This window comes from Bos indicus, chromosome 3 (genome assembly GCF_029378745.1).
Source record: "Bos indicus isolate NIAB-ARS_2022 breed Sahiwal x Tharparkar chromosome 3, NIAB-ARS_B.indTharparkar_mat_pri_1.0, whole genome shotgun sequence".
Lineage (NCBI taxonomy): Eukaryota > Metazoa > Chordata > Mammalia > Artiodactyla > Bovidae > Bos > Bos indicus.
In genome coordinates this window covers 1,304,392-1,325,906 of record NC_091762.1, presented here as the reverse complement: position 1 = coordinate 1,325,906, position 21,515 = coordinate 1,304,392, and the positions used below count along the sequence as shown (strand labels likewise).

Below are 21,515 nucleotides of genomic sequence, written 5' to 3'. Positions count from 1 at the left end.
GTAAGCAGCAAGCAGGCTGTGCAGCTGTTAGGCAAATAGGAGGCCCATGATAAGTTTCTGTGAGAATCTGCCATTAAATTGTAAACTAAGGATTTAACTAAAAATATATATTGCTTTTTTTAAAAAAAAGTTGTATGTCAAAACCTGAACTCCTAAAAAAGTATCAGGCATAATACGTTTTTCCAGAAAGAATGCTTTCACATAAAGATTTTATCTTTTTTTCTTTCCCACATTACTTTGTCTTTTACATTGCTCCTCAGCGTTACCTTTTTGTTTTTTTGGCCATGCCACGCAGCAGGATCTTAGTTTCCCATCTAGGGATTGAACCTGCAGTGGAAGCGCCAAGTCTTAACCACTGGGCCACCAGGGAAGGCCCAGAGTTACTTTTTTTCCAATTAACTTCTCCTCCCCTTAAAAATGCTTAATAGCTTCAGCTTTTTGCATTCAGGAAAACATCCAAATTCACCATGAATTTATAAACCATTTACTGTCTGGACCTTATCTTCCACTCATCTTTTCTCGATCCTATCCTCAAAACACAGGAAAAGATCCTCTGTACCTTTTGTAAACATCCCCACAGTGTAAAACGTCCATCCCAGCCTTCACATCTTTCTGTTAGAGATGAAACTACTCCAGCTTAAATATCATTTCTTCTTGGATATATATTGTTTAGCTTCTCCAGGAAATTATTTCCACCTGCCTATATTATAAACAATTTTTGTACTTCTTTCTTTTCCAGTAGACTTTGTACATCTCAGAAGGTCTGTCATTTTTGAAATGTCAGTGCCTAGCTTAGTGTTTGACACATTCATGGTAAAAATGAATAAATATTTTCTGTTTAAATGGCAGATTTTCCAGATACATCTAAAATAAATTAGTATTGTCATCAGAATTTTTTTAGTGATACATATTGCAGAAGACATTCTCTAATTATTCACCAGGTTGATATATATGCTAGTAACCATTGGATAGATTTATGATCTTTCATAATCAAGCTTAAATTTAACCTGGAGTTGGGAAATTTGATTTTTTTTTTCCACTCATATTTTAAGTGACAAAATTGGATTAAATGGTTTTATGTAGTTATTAAATTTCTAAGTTAGAAAATTTCATAATATTGTTAATTCAGAGCAGTACCTTTGCTAACTTTTGGGCCTTTGACCTCTTTGAAAATTTGGTGAAAGCTATAAACTTTTCCTCTCACAAAATAGACATACTCAGTTTTTAGTAAAATACAAGGAGGTTTATAAATGACAAACCTCATCAGCTCTCACCTTACTAAGGCTTGCCATTTCTGGATGTCTTAGAGGTAAATTAAAAGCTTCTGTTCCAGAGTGTATAGTATTCAGCACCTTAGCTTCATAAGCAAACTGTTGTGATTGGTTGCTGTTGTGATGGTCACCAGGAACATGGAATTCCTGCCTCTGCGGCAGTTACTGTCTGCCCTAACTGCATTAACTGGTAAATTGTGTAGTTTACCTTCCAAACAAATTATAAGTCATATGACATTAGGTTTAAAGATACCTCTCTATTGTTAAAAAAAAAAAATCATAATAGTTCAGACATTAAGAACAAGTAGCTTTGCAGATTTCATAAAATGGCGCATTAAATGGCACAAACCTGAAGCAAAAGGTAATTTTAAGAAGATAAACATACTCAAAACTAGCTGGAAATTTAAAAAATTTTGGTGATCTTAACTGACTAATCAAATTCTCTTAAACTCAATTTCTTGGCCCATTTATGTACATTTAATTATGACAATTTTCTGAAATGTTAGTAACTTTTGGAATGAAATTTTTCTTTAATCATTAAAATTTTTAACATGGGAAATTCAGATTGGAAAGACAAAGCCACTGTGAGTGCTGTTTTTATATCTTTTTTTATGTGTGCATAGATGTACAATTCTAATAGTATTTACAGTGTCTGCTGCTCTTTTTTTAAACTTAATATCTTTTAACATCTTCCTCTGTTTCTATAATCTTTACTTTTCTAGTTTTGATTTGCCGTAATATCAAATGATTGTACTGTAATTTCATAAACATTTCTATATGCTGACATCATGGTTAAGTTCTACAGAGGGAAGCCAACTTTCCCAGTTTGAGCCCTGCAAATATTAAATCCCAGGAAACTCCTCAAGGCTCTAAGCCACATAACCAGCCTTGCTTGTTCACTACTGTATTTCTCATGTCCAGCACACCACCTAGAGTGTAAGATGCCCAGTAATTATTAAATGAATGAAGTTTTCACTATTATGAATACTATAATGAACACCTTTGTGCATACAGCTTTTTCTTTAATGTTTTTAATACCATTTCAGAGGTATAGAAAAGTTAAAAGAATCGTCTCAAGAAATCCCAAATCTCTTCCTTACATTTTCCAAATATTAAAATTTTACCGTATTTGCTTCCTCTCTTCCTTTTCCCTGATCTGTGTGTTTCTCTTCCTGTGTTTGTGTATGTGGTTTTTTTCTGAACTGTTTTTAAGAGCAAATTACAGATATGCCCCCTTTACCCCTAACACTTAACTATATATCTTTTTAATAAGCAAGAAATTCTATATATAACCAGAGTAGTTATAGAACATCAGGTTATTAACATTGACTCAATTACTATTATCTAGTAAATAACTCACATTCAGATTTTGCCAGTTGAATCAGTAATGTTGCTTACAGCAAAAGAAAATCTAAGATCATGTATTGCATTCAGTTGCTGTGTCTTTTAGTTTCGTTTAATTTGGGACAATTTGAATCTTTGTGTTTTGTGGCATTGATATTTTTGAAGAGTATAGCTAGTTATTTTGTAGAATGTCCCTTAATTTGGGTTTACCTAAATGTTTTATCCGGAGAAGGCGATGGCACCCCACTCCAGTACTCTTGCCTGGAAAATCCCACGGACAGAGGAGCCTGGAAGGCTGCAGTCCATGGGGTCGCAAAGAGTCGGACATGACTGAGCGACTTCACTTTCTTTTCACTTTCATGCATTGGAGAAGGAAATGGCAACCCACTCCAGTGTTCTTGCCTGGAGAATCCCAGGGACGGGGGGGGGCCTCGTGGGCTGCTGTCTCGGGTCGCACAGAGTCGGACACGACTGACACGACTTAGCAGCAGTAGCAAATGTTTTATCATGATTAGATTCAGATGATGTACTTCGGCCAGGAACCCCACAGAAGTGGTGTTGAGTCCGTTTTGTGCCTTATGCGGAGACGTGTGCTGTTGGTTAGTCCCAATGTTATTAACTTTGATAATTTCATTAAGGTGATATCTGCCAGATTTTTTCATTGTATAAGTTATTGTATATTGTTAATGTAGTAACATTCTAGAGTTATTTTACTCTTTACAGTTAGTATCTTATGAGGAGTTTGAGACTGCAAATATCCTGCTCCTCAAATGTTTATACACTAGTGTCCATTGATGATTTTTGCCTGAATCTATGTTATTCTGACTCTCATATAGTTTCATCATTTCTTTTACATTTATTAGTTGGCTTTCAACTCTAAGGATGAACTTTTCCTTTTCCCCTATTTATCTATCTTTATCAGTGTGGACTCAGAAATTCTTTCTGTATTCAATAGGTTACAATCACTTTTTATTTTAGTATTCAGATTTTCCAGATTTAGCCAAAGGGAACTACTTCAAAGTGGCTTCTGTGCCCTTTTGATGTGTCCCTAGCATTCTTTGAGTACTTCCTGATTTTTTTGGCACACATGATGTTCAGCCTCATCTTAAAGTTTCTCTGCCTCTGGCCTACAATCAGCCTCCTTAAAATCCCCAAGTTCATACTGAGATCTCCAGTTCCAATCCAGTATCCTCTCGTTCATTCTTTTCTATCCTAATCTCTTTCCATATTTTAACTCCCTTCTCAGTGACAAGTAACCTGGCTCCCATTATCAACAATTACAAATTACTTAATTGCACAGTCCTTTAGTGAAAAGAAAGGTATTTCAAAATTGCTAACCCATGCCTCTGAAAAGACCGACTAATTCAGTTCAGTTTAGAGTTCTTGTCTTAAGCCTAAAGACATGATGTCCAAATACTGTGTTCAAAAGTTATCTGTGTTAGTTCTTCTTATATACCCTTCAGTGTATTTACGTTATTCATTTGAAATTCCATTTAGTTTATTTTTTGTTCATATTAAGTATTAGTGTTTTTCCTTCCATCCTTGTGATTTTTTTAAAGACTATGCGATATTAAGTTCTCCTTGGAAAAATGTCATTCCTTTCTATCATAATTCTCTGTATCCTTTCTATCCCATTCCCACTTGTGCCATTCCTGCATACTTAGGTGACCTTTTTTTGCTTAACAGACATTCTGAAAATCACTCCACATTAGTTCATGGAAATCTTCATTATCTTGTTTTATTGTTGTAGGATACTCCCTCATGTGGAGCTTCCTTGGTGGCTCAGAGGTTAAAGCATCTGCCTGCAATGCGGGAGACCTGGGTTCAATCCCTGGGTCGGGAAGATCCCCTGGAGAAGGAAATGGCAACCCACTCCAGTATTCTTGCTCAGAGAATCCCATGGACGGAGGAGCCTGGTGGGCTATAGTCCATGGGGTCACAGAGAGTCGGGCACTACTGAGAGACCTAACTTTCATTTTAACTAACTTTGACTCCATTATGTGGATATACTACATTTTATTTTAACTCCTTTCCTGTTGTATGGACATTGAATTTGTTTCCAATATTTTTTAATTATTGACCATGCTGCAGGAGTAACCTTGTGGATAAATATTTTTGTACTGTTGGAAGTGTGTCTTGAGGGTAAATTTCAAAAAGTAGAATTGCTGAGTCAAAAAGTATCTATGTAGTTTTGTTGGATACTATCAAATTGCCTTCCAAAAGGAGTGTACTTATTTTCATTCCCACTAATAATACATGCGAAGAGTTGACTCATTGGAGAAGACCTTGATGCTGGAAGGGATTGGGGGCAGGAGGAGAAGGGGACAACAGAGGATGAGAGGCTGGATGGCATCACCGACTCGATGCACATGAGTTTGGGTGAACTCCGGGAGTTGGTGATGGACAGGGAGGCCTGGTGTGCTGCGATTCATGGGGTCGCAAAGAATCAGACACGACTGAGCGACTGAACTGAACTGAACTGAATAATACATGAGAGGGCCAGCTTCCCCATAGCCTATGCACTTTTTAATTTTTGCCAGTCTGATATGTGATAAATTATATCTGTCTCAGTGTACCTTTATTTTTTTTATTTTTGGCTGTGCTAGGTCTTCGTGGCTGTGCATGGGCTATCTCTAGTTGCGCTATATGGACTTCTCATTGTAGCAAGGCACAGGCTCTGGAGCGCATGGCTTCAGTAGTTGCCGCTTTGGGGCTCAGCAGTTGCAGTTCAAGGGTGCTGTACTGCGCAGGCTCAGTAGTTGTGGTACGAGGACTCGGTTGCCCCTGTGGCCTGTGGGATCTTCTTGGACCAGGGATAGCACCCACATCCACCACATTGGCAGGTGGATTCTTAACTGCTGACCACTGGGGAAGTTCTCTCAGAGTACTTTAAATTTCAGTTTTTTAATCATGTAAAGTTGGACATCATTTCATATACTTAAGAGTCATTTTTCATCTTTTATAACAGTGACATTGGTTTTGTTTCACATCAGTTGATCAATTCCAGCTGAGGGAAGTGGTAAGAATAGACATTGTTGTCTTCTTTCCAACCATATTAGTTTTATGTTGGTGCATAACAATTACTAAAACTTAGTGGCCTAAATCAATACTCATTTACTATCCCACGTGTAGGTTGGAAGTTTAGGCATAGATTAGAGCTAAGTCCTCTGCTCAGGGATTTACCAGGCTGAAGTCAAGATGTTGGCTGGGGCTGTGACCTCGTATGACGACCAAGATCTTCCAAGTTCATTAGTTTTCAGAATTCGATCCATATGGTTATAGGACTGAAGTCCCCCCACCCTGCCCTTTTTTTTTTTTTTTTTTTTTGCTGGCTGTCAGCTAGATCAGTCAAATCCCACAGGCTAACCCCAAGTCCTAGCTCCATGACCTTAAACATGGCAGCTTCTTCAAAAACAACATGAAAATCTCTATCCAGTCAGCTAATACAGAGAATCTTATAAATATAAGGTAATCAGTCCTCTCATCCTTGTCATATGATATTATCCAGTTAAAGGAATAGTTATTGCATCTCGCATCATATTCACAGATCTACATGTACTTAAGAGATGGGGATTATACATCAGGATTTTGATGTCTTCTTTTAAAGAGTTTCTGAGTTGGTTTTGGCAGGCAGATAGATTACTACAGATTAGCTTGACCCTTTTAAGACTTATTTTTTAAGCTTTACTAGATTGGCCTAAAGCAGCCTTCAGTAGTTTCAGCTTTGACCCTTCTGGGGTCTCTAATGAATGCCCAACTCAATAGTGTCTCCTCTCTGTGTAGTTAGACAAGGAGTATCTCCTTGTCTTGCATGAATTCCAAGGGTCATTCAGCTTATAGCCACCCCTGCTTAGACTCATAGTGTTTCTCTGTGCATGTGTAATTTTGTATTTAACTAAGGATTCTAGGAAACCCCGTTGTACATTTCTATGTAGTTTCTTCCTTTCCACTACTCTTTCCTGCAAACTCCAGCCATTTTGGCATCAGCCATAGTTTTCGTCTCCTTGAATCAGTGAAATTTCTGTGCTCTACTTAGTTTCCTCCCCAAGCACTTCCCAGGGACTTCCCCGGTGGCACAATGGTTAAGAATCCACCTGCCAGTGCAGAGCAACTAAACCCGTGTGCAGCAGCTACTGAGCCTGCATTCTGCAGCTCCTAAAGCCCTTGTGCCTAGAGCCTGTGCTCACAGCAAGAGAAACCACCACAATGAGAAGCCCACGCACCGCAACGAAGAGTAGCCCCCACTCACCACAGCTGGAGAAAACCTGTGCAAAGCAGTGAAGACCCAGTGCTGCCAGAAAGAAACAGATAGAAGTGCTCCCAAATAAAGGGCCCACATCATTTGTTTCTCTTTCTTCAGGGATCACAGCCCTGTGCTGCTTATCTTCTCATATTTAAAACATTTCTCATATGTTTCTCTCTTCTTATTATGGTATAAGGGTAAGTTTGCTATCATTACTCTTATTGTCAAAGGCAAAATATTAAATAAACAATCAGAATTTATAACTCTGACAGACAAAGTCTAAGGTGAGCCCCCACCACGGTGTCTGTCTTGTAGTGTTCATGCTTCTGTGACTCTGTCTTGTTAGCAGACTTACTTCAGAGACCCACCTCACCAGTCAGGTAACTGGGGGTGACCTCTAACTTTGAGGTTGACCTTCAGCCAACAGCCAGAAAGAAGCTGGGCATTTAGTCTAGAGTAGCAAGCAAATTCTGCCAAATGATTTTTTCCAACAACCCAGGTGAGCTTGGCAACATACTCTTTGCCAGTTATGCCAACAGAATGAAACAGTTTGGCTGGTACCTTTATTGTGGCCTTGCAGAGGACCAGCTAGGCTGTGCTTGCACGCCTGACCCACAGAAACTATGATAGTAAATGTGTGTTTTATGTTGCCAAGTTTGTAGTACTTTGTTAAATAGCAATAGAAAGTGAGCATGATAGCATTGGGATGGTTTAGTCGCTCAATCTTTTCTGGCTATTTGCAATCCTATGGACTGTGTAGCCCACCAGGCACCTGTGTCCATGGGATTTCCCAGGTAAAAATACTGGAATGGGTTGCCATTTCCCTTTCCAAGAGATCTTCTCAACCCAGGGATCGAACCCACCTCTACTGCATTGCAGGTGGATTCTTTACAACTGAGCCAGCAGGGAAGCCCACAATAGTATTAAATTTGCATAAATATTGTTCAAGGCCAGACCATGATAGGGTAAAAAAAAAAAAAAATGTAATTTTACAGCACTTAAACCCTGCTCCTTGAAAGAGAAGATTACAAGAGTCGGATGTCAAATGGATTTTGTTTTCTTCCTCTTGTCAGCTCAACGTCATGTCCTGTTTTAGTTTTATTCCTGTTTGGACCATAACTTTCTTATTATAGCCTCTTTTGCTCTGAAATTTTTATACAGCCTTTCTTTTTTTCTGTTGATGAAAGTAGCATATTCTTTCACTCATATTATTTATGAAAGTCATTCAATATCTTATAGTTTATCTAATACACTCTACTTTCTTTCTAAAGATTTTCTCCTTGGAGTCCTCATGATTGGTTAATTTAACTTCTTTTCATTGTGTTCCTGAGTTAAATTCAACATTTCTGGTAAACTTTTCTAGAATAGAAGATGAATGATCATGACTGTACTGCTCCAGGAAGATACCTATTCTTATGTGTCTTAAGAACTTGTAAAAATTCCACAGCCCTTAATAATCTCAACTAAACATGCTCTGCCTCAAATTCTTATTCCGAAGTAACGTTTCATAATAAACCACGTGCAGCCCCACAGCTATTATCAGTCTCTCCCTGCTCACTCCTCCAGTACCATGGCGGTTACTCGTCTGCTCCGTCTCTGTGGATCTGCCTGTCTCAGACAAATGTAAATGGAGTCGTATAATACATGACCTTCTGCGTCTTGCTTCTTCCATTTAGGATATTTCCAAGGTTTATCCATGTTGCAGAGTAATATTGGAACTTCATTCCTTTTAATGATTGAGTGGTATTTCATTGTATGGATATACCATATTCTGTTTATTATACGAGTTGATGGTCATTTGAGTTACTTACAGTTTGGAGCCATTTTCCATACTGTTGATATGAGTATGCATTTACAAGTTTTACTGGTTATATGTTTTCATTTCTCTAGGGTATATATTTAGGAGTAGAATTGCTGCATTATGCAGCATACCAAAATATTATAAACAACTTATGGCCCCAAAAATTAGGTGACTCAGATGAAATGGACAAATTTTGAGGAAGACACGAAATACCAAAACTGACTCAACAAGAAATAGAAAACCTTTAAAAGACCTAAAATAAGTAAATGAACCAAAAAGAAATGCCTAAACTCAGATGGCTGTAACAGTGAATTCTATCAGAAATTTGAGCAAGAAGTAAGAGTTACTCTTGAGCAGTCTCCTCCAGAAGATAGACGTGGAACAACTCATTGTATGAAGCCAGTATTACCTTGCTATTAAAGCCAAACAAAGATATCATAAGAAAAAGATTATAAACCCATATCACTCATGAAAATGTACACAGAAGCCCTCAACAAAATCTTAACAAGTCAAATCTAGCAACATATAAAATAGATTATACATGACCAAGGAGTTATCCCAGGAATAAAAAGTTGGCTTAATAATTGAACATAAATTAATGTAACACACCATAGTAATAGAAGACCAAATTCTCATGATCATCTTACCAGATACAGAAAAAGCATTTGACAAAATCCAACACCCATTCATGATTAAAAAAATCTGGAATAGAAGAAGGCTTCCTAAGCTGATAAAGAGCATCAACTGAAAAACCTACAGCTAACAGCATACTAAATGGGAAGGACTGAATGCTTTCCCCCCTGACATTGGGAACAAAGGAAGAATGTTTGCTCTGACAGATTTCTAATGAGTCTAGTTATAGCCAGCTTAACAATGGAAAATAATTTTAAACATCCAGTTTGAAAGGGGAGAAGTTAAAACTGTCTTTTTTTCTTCATCATCCTATATGTATAAAATTCCCAGGGAGTTCACTCAGCAAAAAAAAAAAGAATCCTAGAACTCAATAGTAAGGGACTATCTTTCCTGGTGCAATGTATAAGAATCATTGCAAGGGACATGGGTTCAAGCCCTGGTCTAGGAAGATCCCACATGCCTCAGAGCAACGAAGCCTGTGTGCCACAACTACAGAGCCCTCACTCTTAATAGCCCAGGAGCCACAACTACTGAAGCTTGTGCACCACAGCCTGTGCTCTGCAACGAGAGAGGCCACCGCAGTAAGCCTGCCGAACTCAGCCGCAGCTCCTGCCGCCTGTGCACCTCAAGGAGCAGTAGCATCCACTTGCTGCAGCTAGAGAAAGCCCACGCAAAGGAACAAAACTCAGTGCAGCCTAAACACATAGATAAATAAATTTTTAAAACTCAATAATAAGAATATAAGTAACTTGGTTTTTTAAAGGGGCCAAAGATTTTAATATATAATAACATTACATCTAATATACATTATATATAATATACATTATAAAGGACAGAAATGGTATGGACCTAACAGAAGCAGAAGAGATAAAGAAGAGGTGGTAAGAATACACAGAAGAACTATACAAAAAAGATCTTTACGACCCATATAGCCACAATGGTGTGATTACTGACCTAGAACCAGACATCCAGAATGTGAAGTCACGTGGGCCTTAGGAAGCATCACCCTGAACAAAGTTGGTGGAGGTGATGGAATTCCAGTTGAGCTATTTCAAACCCTAAAAGATGATGCTATGAAAGTGCTGCACTCAATATGCCAGCAAATCTGGAAAACTCAGCAGTGGCCACAGGACTGGAAAAGTTTTCATTCCAATCCCAAAGAAAGGTAGTGCCAAAGAATGCTCAAACAACTGCACAATTGCACTCATCTCACATGCTAGCAAAGTAATGCTCAAAATTCTCCAAGCCAGGCTTCAACAGTACATGAACCATGAACTTCCAGATATTCAAGCTGGGCTTAGAAAAGGCAGAGGAACCAGAGATCAAATTGCCAACATCCACTGGATCATCAAAGAAGCAAGAGAGTTCCAGAAAAACATCTACTACTGCTTTACTGACTACACCAAAGCTTTTGACTGTGTGGATCATAACAAACTGTGGAAAATTCTTCACAAGATGGGAATACCAGGCCACCTGACCTGCCTCCTGAGAAATCTGTATGCAGGTCAAGAAGCAAGAGTTAGAACCGGACATGGAACAACAGACTGGTTCCAAATGGGGGAAGGAGTACATCAAAGCTGTATCTTTGTCACCCTGCTTATTTAACTTAAATGCAGAGTACATCATGAGAAATGCTAGACTAGATGAAGCACAAGCTGGAATCAAGATTGCCAGGAGAAATATCAATAACCTCAGATATGCAGATAACACCACACTTATGGCAGAAAGCAAAGAAGAACTAAAGAGCCTCTTGATGAAAGTGAAAGAAGAGAGTGAAAAAGTTGGCTTAAAACTCAATATTCAGAAAACGAAGATCATGGCTTCTGGTCCCGCCACTTCATGGCAAATAGATGGGGAAACAGTGGTAACAGTGACAGATTTTATTTTGGGGGGCTCCAAAATCACTGCAGATGGTGACCGCAGCCATGAAATTAAAAGATGCTTGCTCCTTGCAAGAAAAGTTATGACCAACCTAGACAGCATATTAAAAAGCAGAGTCATTACTTTGTCAACAAAGGTCCGTCTAGTCAAAGCTATGGTTTTTTCAGTAGTCATGTATGAATGTGAGATTTGGACTATAAAGAAAGATGAGGGGGCCAGCCTCTGCCGCTGCCCGGGAGCAGCCGGCCCAGAACCTCCTGTGGGCCCATGCGGAGCCCGTGGGCCTGCCTGCGCTGCCCACCACCTCTCAGCCCTTCCGGGCACCGCTGGCCAAGCCCCCCATGCCCCCTGAGATGGTGCACAAGCGGAAGGGGGCCGGGGTCCCCGCCTGCACCCTCTGTAAGCAGCCCTGCGCTCCCCCTCCGCCCCAGGAGGGGCCCCCGCGGAGGCTGGCAGGGACTCGGACTGAGTGGGGGGCGACGACGCCCACTGTCCGGAGGGCCCAGAGCTGCTGGGCAACTGCCACAGGGAGCTGCCCCCCGACGCCCCAGATATCAACCAGCTCCCGCCCTCCATCCTGCTCAAGATATTTTCCAATTTATCTCTGGATGAATGTTGCCTTTCTGCATCATTGGTTTGCAAGTACTCGCGTGGTGACCTTTGTTTAGATTTCCAGTTTTGGAAGCAGCTGGATCTTAGTAGTTGTCAGCAGGTCACTGATGAATTATTGGAAAAAATTGCACCAAGAAGTCAAAATATAATTGAAATCAGCATTTCTGATTGTCGCAGTATGTCTGATACTGGCGTATGTGTTCTAGCATTTAAATGTCCTGGACTTCATAGGTATACAGCTTACAGGTGTAAACAGCTTTCTGACACCTCTATTATTGCAGTTGCCTCTCACTGTCCTTTACTTCAGAAAGTTCATGTAAGCAACCAGGACAAACTGACTGATGAAGGACTCAAAACAGCTGGGGTCGAAATGCAGAGAACTCAAAGATATCGTTTCGGCCAGTGTTACAAGATCTCAGATGAAGCCATGATCGTCATAGCTAAGGGCTGTCTGAAATTACGAAGAATATACATGCAGGAAAACAAATTCTCGACTGACATCATACCGTATTATTGTCTTCCACGCTATTTAGTTCCTCCTGGATCCTTCCGAATTTCACATGCACTGCTTCAATCAGCTCCTGGAGAGCGGATAACATACCTAGGGACCCAGGTCTTACTAGACAAGCAGCCAATCATGAATAGGGGCAGACTTGGCCTTAAATTTTAATTCTTATATTTTTTTGCATTTCAAAGTATAGATATTCATTTTATCTATTAAAAAGTAAAACCCACTAAGTGTACTTGTAGGGACTATTTATCTTACAAAGGAAGGATTATGTAGAAATGAGCCCACCTGCTGGTTTTATTTTCCTTTTCCAGTAATGTTTATATTGTAACTTAAACATTTTTCTGGCTCTAAAAATTAAGTATGCCTTTGTTTTCTAGTGCATATTTCTGTTATTTAAACCTGCTTGTACACATATGAAGAAAACCAATTTGAAACATTTCTGTTTATGCACAAAGTATACCTTAATGGTATCTTGGGCAGAGGGTAAGAACCTCACTTTTACAAGGGAAGTAGAAATGGTGGATTTGCTTACGGAGCTTTAAATTCAGTTCAGTTCAGTCACTCAGTCGTGTCCAACTCTTTGCGACCCCATGAATCGCAGCACGCCAGGCCCCCCTGTCCATCACCAGCTCCCGAAGTTCACTCAGACTCACGTCCATTGGCACAGTGATGCCATCCAGCCATCTCATCCTCTGTCGTCCCCTTCTCCTCCTGCCCCCAATCCCTCCCAGCATCAGAGTCTTTTCCAATGAGTCAACTCTTCACATGAGGTGGCCAAAGTGCTGGAGTTTCAGCTTTAGCGTCATTCCTTCCAAAGAAATCTCAGGGCTGTTCTCCTTCAGAATGGACTGGTTGGATCTCCCTGTAGTCCAGTTCAGTTCAGTCGCTCAGTCCTGTCCGACTCTTTGCGACCCCATGAATCGCAGCACGCCAGGCCTCCCTGTCCATCACCAACTCCCAGAGTTCACTCAGACTCACGTCCATCGAGTCAGTGATGCCATCCAGCCATCTCATCCTCTGTCGTCCCCTTCTCCTCCTGCCTCCAATCCCTCCCAGCATCAGTCTTTTCCAATGAGTCAACTCTTCGCATGAGGTGGCCAAAGTACTGGAGTTTCAGCTTTAGCATCATTCCCTCCAAAGAAATCCCAGGGCTGATCTCCTTCAGAATGGACTGGTTGGATCTCCTTGCAGTCCAAGGGACTCTCAACAGTCTTCTCTAACACCACAGTTCAAAAGCATCAGTTCTTCGGTGCTCAGCTTTCTTCACAGTCCAACTCTCACATCCATACATGACCACTGGAAAAACCAAGCCTTGACTAGACGGACCTTTGTTGGCAAAGTAATGTCTCTGCTTTTCAATATGCTATCTAGGTTAGTCATAATTTTTCTTCCAAGGAGTAAGCGTCTTTTAATTTCATGGCTGCAGTCACCATCTGCAGTGATTTTGGATTTATGTAGCTGTAAATTGGGAATTTAGTCTGTATGTCAGAAGGATAAAGCCAATTCTGTCATCAGTTTAAAAGAAAAATAAGATTTTGCTGAAATCTTGTCTAAGTGGCTTTAACACTATTAGAGAACTTAAAAAACTGTTACAATAAATCAAACTGTTTTAGAATAGCAACATAAAGTTAGGGTTAACTGTTTCAGATGTATATTCATGTAAAAATTAGGTTTCGGTATTGGCACTTAGGTAACAAAGGAAAATGTGTATATATATTTGTATTTTAATGAAATACTGGCACCATATAAAATGTTAATTTTTAAATCAGTGGGCCAGAATTTCAGTGTGAATATGGAAAAAGAGATTGTCATTTTATAAACTGCAAGAATAAATATATGTGTTTTAAATACTGAAGTATTCAGTTTTAAATTTTTCTTTCATTTTGAAAACATGCAAGAGCTAAATTAGACTTTTAATTAGTGGTTAATAGCAGTGAATAAATAAACCTGTCTAAAAATTTAAAAAAAAGCTGAGCACTGAAGAATTGATGCTTTTGAACTGTGGTGTTGGAGAAGACTCTTGAGAGTCCCTTGGACTGCAAGGAGATCCAACCAGTCAATCGTAAAGGATATCAGTCCTGAATATACATTGGAAGGACTGATGTTGAAGCTGAAACTCCAGTACTTTGGCCACCTGATGCAAAGAACTGACTCCTTAGAAAAAATCCTGATACTGGGAAAGATTGAAGGTGGGAAGAGAAGGGGATGACAGAGGATGAGATGATTGGATGGCATCACCAACTTGGACATGAGTTTGAGTAAGTTCCAAGAATTGGTGATAGACAGGGAAGCCTTTGCAAGTCCATGGGCTCACAAAGAGTTGGACAGGACTGAGCAACTGAACTGAACTGATACATTATATCAAAGATATAAGAATGACTAATAAGCACATGAAAAGATGTTCAACATTATTACTCAGAGAAATGCTAGTTTAAAATCATAATGAGATACTTCTTAATACGAAATGGTATAATCAGAAAGACCAAAAATAATAGGTCTTGGAGATATGGAAAAACTGGAATCTTCATGCATTGTTGGTGGAAATGTAAAATGATATGGCCACTTTGGAAGATACTTTGGCAGTGTCTTTAAAAGTTAATCATAAATTTACCTTCTACCCAATAGTTCCCCCAAGAGAACAGCAAACATTTCCACAAAAACTTTAACACAATGATCATAGCAGCATTATTCGTAATAATCAAAAACTGGAAACAAGCTATTACCCACCAACTGGTGAATGAATTAAACGTCATGTGGTCTGTCCCTGCAGTGGAATACTTTTAAGACAGAAGGAAGTATTGATTCCTACTACAACATGGATAAGCCTTGAAAACAGCATGCTAACTGAAGGAAGGTAGATGCGAAAGACTACAAATCAAGTGATTCATTTATATTACGTATCTGGGAAAGGTAAATCTACAGATCAAAAAGCAGACGACTGGAGGCTGTTGGTGGGAACAACGCGTGACTGCAGATAGGTACTAGGGACCTTTTTCAGTCATAAACTAGATGGGGGTGATGGCTGTACCACTCTGTCAATATATTAAAAACCATTGAATTTTATACTTAAATTGGGTCAATTTTATGGCATATAAATTGTATCTCTCTAAATCTATTTTTTTTAAAAGATGAGATGGGTGCTTGCCTTGGCAGCGCATGTACTAAAATTATAACAATACAGAGATAGGGATTAACAAATACTAACTACTATATATAAAATCAATAAACAATAGGGATTTACTGTATAGCTCAGGGAACTATATCCAGTATCCTATAGTAACCTGCAATGGAAAAGAATGGAGGGGAATGTATGTATAGATACAGACGTATGTATAACTGAATTACTTTGCTGTACACCTGAGCAATATTTAAACCAACTAAAATCATTTTTAAAAATTTTTTTTTAATTAAAAAAGATGAGATGGGAAGCAAGAGGTTATGCCAAACACTATGTATGCTTGCAGGTAACTTTCTGCTAACCTTGTGAGGTGGATGATGGCATCTTATTTTGTTGTTGAGCACATTGAAGCTCAGCAAACATCAATTCCCTGATCAAAATTGCCCAAGTAATTGAGTTGCTAAGAATATAGATAAAAGATATATGTTGATTAAAATGTGATTTACTGACTGGGAGAAATAATTTGAAGATCTTACTAAGTTATTGTACTCTAGTGCTTATGGGACATTCATGTTGAAGACACTTAGAATGTGACTGGAGGACGCAGGAGTGTACGGTTAGCTGCTCGGTTATCTGGGTCTTTGAGACCCTGTGGACTGTAGCCCATCTTTGTCCATGGAATTTCCCAAGCAAGAATACTGGAGTAGGTTGCAGTTTCCTCCTCTGGGGGATCTTCTCAACCCAGGGATCAAACCTGAGTCCCCTATGTCTCATTGGAGATTGGCATTATTGGATTGCGTCTCTTTGGCAGGCACATTTTTTACCATTGTGCCACCTGGGAAGTGGTTGAAGATAAAACCAGAAAAAACTACTTTGAATGGTTTCTGGAGTCATTGTCTCTTCAGATCAGATCAGTCGCTGAGTCGTGTCCAACTCTTTGCGACCCCATGAATCGCAGCACGCCAGGCCTCCATCACCAACTCCCAGAGTTCACTCAGACTCACGTCCATCGAGTCAGTGATGCCATCCAGCCATCTCATCCTCTGTCGTCCCCTTCTCCTCCTGCCCCCAGTCCCTCCAAGCATCAGAGTCTCTTCCAATGAGTCAACTCTTCGCATGAGGTGGCCAAAGTACTGGAGTTTCAGCTTTAGCATCATTCCTTTGAAAGAAATCCCAGGGCTGATCTCCTTCAGAATGGACTGGTTGGATCTCCTTGAAGTCCAAGGGACTCTCAAGAGTCTTCTCCAACACCACAGTTCAAAAGCATCAATTCTTCGGCCCTCAGCCTTCTTCACAGTCCAACTCTCACATCCATACACGACCACAGGAAAAACCATAGCCTTGACTAGACAGATCTTTGTTGGCAAAGTAATGTCTCTGCTTTTGAGTATGCTATCTAGGTTGGTCATAACTTTCCTTCCAAGGAGTAAGCGTCTTTAATTTCATGGCTGCAGTCACCATCTGCAGTGATTTTGGAACCCAGAAAAATAAAGTCTGACACTGTTTCCACTGTTTCCCCATCTATTTCCCATGAAGTGATGGGACCGGATGCCATGATCTTCATTTTCTGAATGTTGAGCTTTAAGCCAACTTTCTCACTCTCCACTTTCACTTTCATCAAGAGGCTTTTTAGTTCCTCTTCACTTTCTGCCATAAGGGTGGTGTCATCTGCATATCTGAGGTTATTGATATTTCTCCCCGCAATCTTGATTCCAGCTTGTGTTTCTTCCAGTCCAGCGTTTCTCATGATGTACTCTGCGTATAAGTTAAATAAGCAGGGTGACAATATACAGCCTTGACGTACTCCTTTTCCTATTTGGAACCAGTCTGTTTGTCCATGTCCAGTTTTAACTGTTGCTTCCTGACCTGCATACAAATTTCTCAAGAAGCAGATCAGGTGTTCTGGTATTCCCATCTCTTTCAGAATTTTCCACAGTTTATTGTAATCCACATAGTCAAAGGCTTTGGCATAATCAATAAAGCAGAAATAGATGTTTTTCTGGAACTCTCTTGCTTTTTCCATGATCCAGCAGATGTTGGCAATTTGATCTTTGGTTCCTCTGCCTTTGTCCCTTAGCTTATCTTAAATTCACTGATGAAATTATTCAGATTTTCTTTGTATACATGTGGGATTTTAAGAAAGTGATGCTGAGTAGTCTAAAAATGGCTCTGGAGAGTGAAGAAAGAGTGAAATAAACGTCAGTTTAAGCTTTTGACCTCAAGATATGGGCGATTTCATCTCAGAACTTTGAAAAGAAAGTAGTGCCCATAAGTGAAATCAAGTTAGATAATGTGAGAAATTGGTCAAGAAAAGATTGAAATTTACTAGCAGCAGAAGAAAAATGAGAAAAGACATTTACCTTCCTACAGAACAGTGTGCACATCTTAGGAAAAGAGTGTCAAAAAGTGGAAAAGTGTATGAATCTGCCACACATAAGAGCCAACATAGCTTCAATAGCCCAGCGACATAAACTGATTTGATAGATTTAGAACTGAATGATGATATTGTGATTAATAATATCCACAAAGATGTAATTTGTACTTATGGACAGCACGAGTGAAGAGGGAATCATCTTATATTTTTGCGAAGGGCAGAAGAGTAAGTAAATCCTCCCTTTTCAGTTAACAGTAAGAAAGGTATGTTTACCTGAATCATTCAGAGACTGCATAGCACTTTCGTGTAACGTGATAGGAAATGGGGACAATAGAGTCAGTACTGAAGTAGATGGGGTCTGATTTCCTCCTAGCTCTGTGATATGTTTGCTATGACCAGTGCATTTTCTTGGCAAAACTCTATTAGTCTTTGCCCTGCTTCACTCCGTATTTCAAGGCCAAATTTTCCTGTAACTCCAGGTGTTTCTTGACTTCCTACTTTTGCATTTGAGTCCCCTATAATGAAAACGACATCTGTTTTGGGTGTTAGTTCTAAAAGGTCTTGTAGGTCTTCATAGAACCATTCAACTTCAGCTTCTTCAGTGTTACTGGTTGGGGATTAGACTTGGATTACTGTGATATTGAATAGTTTGCCTTGGGAACACCCTCTTCCAACAACACAAGAGAAGACTCTACACATGGACATCACCAGATGGTCAACACCGAAATCAGACTGATTATGTTCTTTGCAGCCAAAAATGGAGAAGCTCTATACAGTCAACAAAAACAAGACCGGAAGCTGACTGTGGCTCAGATCATGACCTCCTTATCACCAAATTCAGACTTATATTGAAGAAAATAGGGAAAACCACTAGAACATTCAGGTATGACCTAAATCAAATCCCTTATGACTATACAGTGGAAGTGAGAAATAGATTTAAGGGCCTAGATCTGATAGATAGAGTGCCTGATGAACTATGGAATGAGGTTCGTGACATTGTACAGGAGACAGGGATCAAGACCATCCCCATGGAAAAGAATTGCAAAAAAGCAAAATGGCTGTCTGGGGAGGCCTTACAAATAGCTGTGAAAAGAAGAGAAGCAAAAAGCAAAGGAGAAAAGGAAAGATAAAAGCATCTGAATGCAGAGTTCCAAAGAATAGCAAGAAGAGATAAGAAAGCCTTCCTCAGCAATCAATGCAAAGAAATAGAGGAAAACAGCAGAATGGGAAAGATTAGAGATCTCTTCAAGAAAATTAGAGATACCAAGGGAACATTTCATGCAAAGATGGGCTCAATAAAGGACAGAAATGGTATGGACCTAATAGAAGCAGAAGATATTAAGAAGAAGTGGCAAGAATACACAGAAGAATTATACAAAAAAGATCTTCACGACCCAGATAATCACGATGATGTGATCACTGACCTAGAGCCAGACATCCTGGAATGTGAAGTCAAATGGGCCTTAGAAAGCATCACTACAAACAAAGCTAGTGGAGGTGATGGAATTCCAGTTGAGCTATTTCAAATCCTGAAAGATGATGCTGTGAAAGTGCTGCACTCAATATGCCAGCACATTTGGAAAACTCAGCAGTGGCCACAGGACTGGAAAAGGTCAGTTTTCATTCCAATCCCAAAGAAAGGCAATGCCAAAGAATGCTCAAACTACCGCACAATTGCACTCATCTCACACGCTAGTAAAGTAATGCTCAAAATTCTCCAAGCCGGCTTCAGCAATACGTGAACCGTGAACTTCCAGATGTTCAAGCTGGTTTTAGAAAAGGCAGAGGAACCAGAGATCAAATTGCCAACATCCGCTGGATCATGGAAAAAGCAAGAGAGTTCCAGAAAAACATCTATTTCTGTTTTATTGACTATGCCAAAGCCTTTGACTATGTGGATCACAATAAACTGTGGAAAATTCTGAAAGATATGGGAATACCAGACCACCTGACCTGCCTCTTGAGAAATGTGTATGCAGGTCAGGAAGCAACAGTTAAAACTGGACATGGAACAACAGACTGGTTCCAAATAGGAAAAGGAGTACGTCAAGGCTGTATATTGTCACCCTGCTTATTTAACTTATACGCAGAGTACATCATGAGAAACGCTGGGCTGGAAGAAGCACAAGCTGGAATCAAGATTGCGGGGAGAAATATCAATAACCTCAGATATGCAGATGACACCACCCTTATGGCAGAAAGTGAAGAGGAACTAAAAAGCCTCTTGATGAAAGTGAAAGTGGAGAGTGAGAAAGTTGGCTTAAAGCTCAACATTCAGAAAATGAAGATCATGGCATCCGGTCCCATCACTTCATGGGAAATAGATGGGGAAACAGTGTCAGATTTTATTTTTTGAGGCTCCAAAATCATGACAGATGGTGACTGCAGCCATGAAATTAAAGACGCTTACTCCTTGGAAGGAAAGTTATGACCAACCTAGATAGCATATTCAAAAGCAGAGACATTACTTTGCCAACAAAGATCTGTCTAGTCAAGGCTATGGTTTTTCCTGTGGTCGTGTATGGATGTGAGAGTTGGACTGTGAAGAAAGCTGAGCACCGAAGAACTGATGCTTTTGAACTGTGGTGTTGGAGAAGACTCTTGAGAGTCCCTTGGACTGCAAGGAGATCCAACCAGTCCATTCTGAAGGAGATCAGCCCTGGGATTTCTTTGGAGGGAATGATGCTAAAGCTGAAACTCCAGTACTTTGGCCACCTCATGCGAAGAGTTGACTCATTGGAAAAGACTCTGATGCTGGGAGGGATTGGGGGCAGGAGGAGAAGGGGACGACAGAGGATGAGATGGCTGGATGGCAATACTGACTCGATGGACGCGAGTCTGAGTTAACTCCGGGAGTTGGTGATGGACAGGGAGGCCTGGCGTGCTGGGAATCATGGGGTCGCAAAGAGTCGGACACGACTGAGCGACTGAACTGAACTGAACTGTGATATGTGAAAGAAACGTTTCTTCACAGTAAAATGATGAGAGTTGAATTCTAGGTGTTCTTAGTACAGGTCAGAAAAAGGCTTCAGCATAGGTTTTAAAAGAACAAAACTGACTAAATTTTTAATACAGCTGTGAATAGAGAAGAGCGTATTCTATAGCTTAGTGACAGATTTTATCACAGAGAAAGTTTTTATATAGATCTTTTTTCTAATATGTTTATGGGTTTGAAATATTTATTTTGATTTGTGTAGTTCTTATATCATTTCTGAAGTCTTTTATACTTCTAGACATATGCCTTTAGTTCTTTTTGTACTATTTCTGTAAATGTTATTAATATTTATTTTAGAAAAATATACATCTTTTTCTTGATTTCATTACTTTGTTTTGATTTTTCTAAAGAGACTAAGCAGATTTCTAAATGAAAATGCTTTTCGGAAGCTTGGATTTTTTTCTTATACTTATCTTCTCCAGAGCAGTTGTGTTCTATAGTTAGAGCTTCTGTGATTTTTTTTTTTTTTTTAATAGGAAATTGGAATTGAAAAGCCATGTTCTCTGTTTCAGGGTTACTTTATTACTGTCGCCTCTTAAAGTAGGATTCATGGCTTTGGTTCTTACAATGTTTGTTTTTGTGGTTAATTTCCATAGAAACACTGAACGAGTTTAATAGAAAAAGACATGTTACTGGATGGTAGATGATGCAGCTGAATCTAGAGTATGGCTGAATAAAGCAACCATCCTTCCAAAAACTGTTCCAGAAGGTCACTGTCCGGTGTGATTCTCT

The 21,515-nt window shown here is 39.6% G+C and overlaps 1 protein-coding gene and 1 pseudogene across 10 annotated transcripts in view; both read left to right on the top strand.

The window, feature by feature from the left end:
• Window positions 1-21,515, top strand: part of POU2F1 (POU class 2 homeobox 1) — a 213,091-nt gene that overhangs the window by 177,876 nt on the left and 13,700 nt on the right. The window lies entirely within an intron of this gene.
• LOC139180555 (F-box/LRR-repeat protein 17 pseudogene) lies at window positions 11-21,514 on the top strand (annotated as a pseudogene).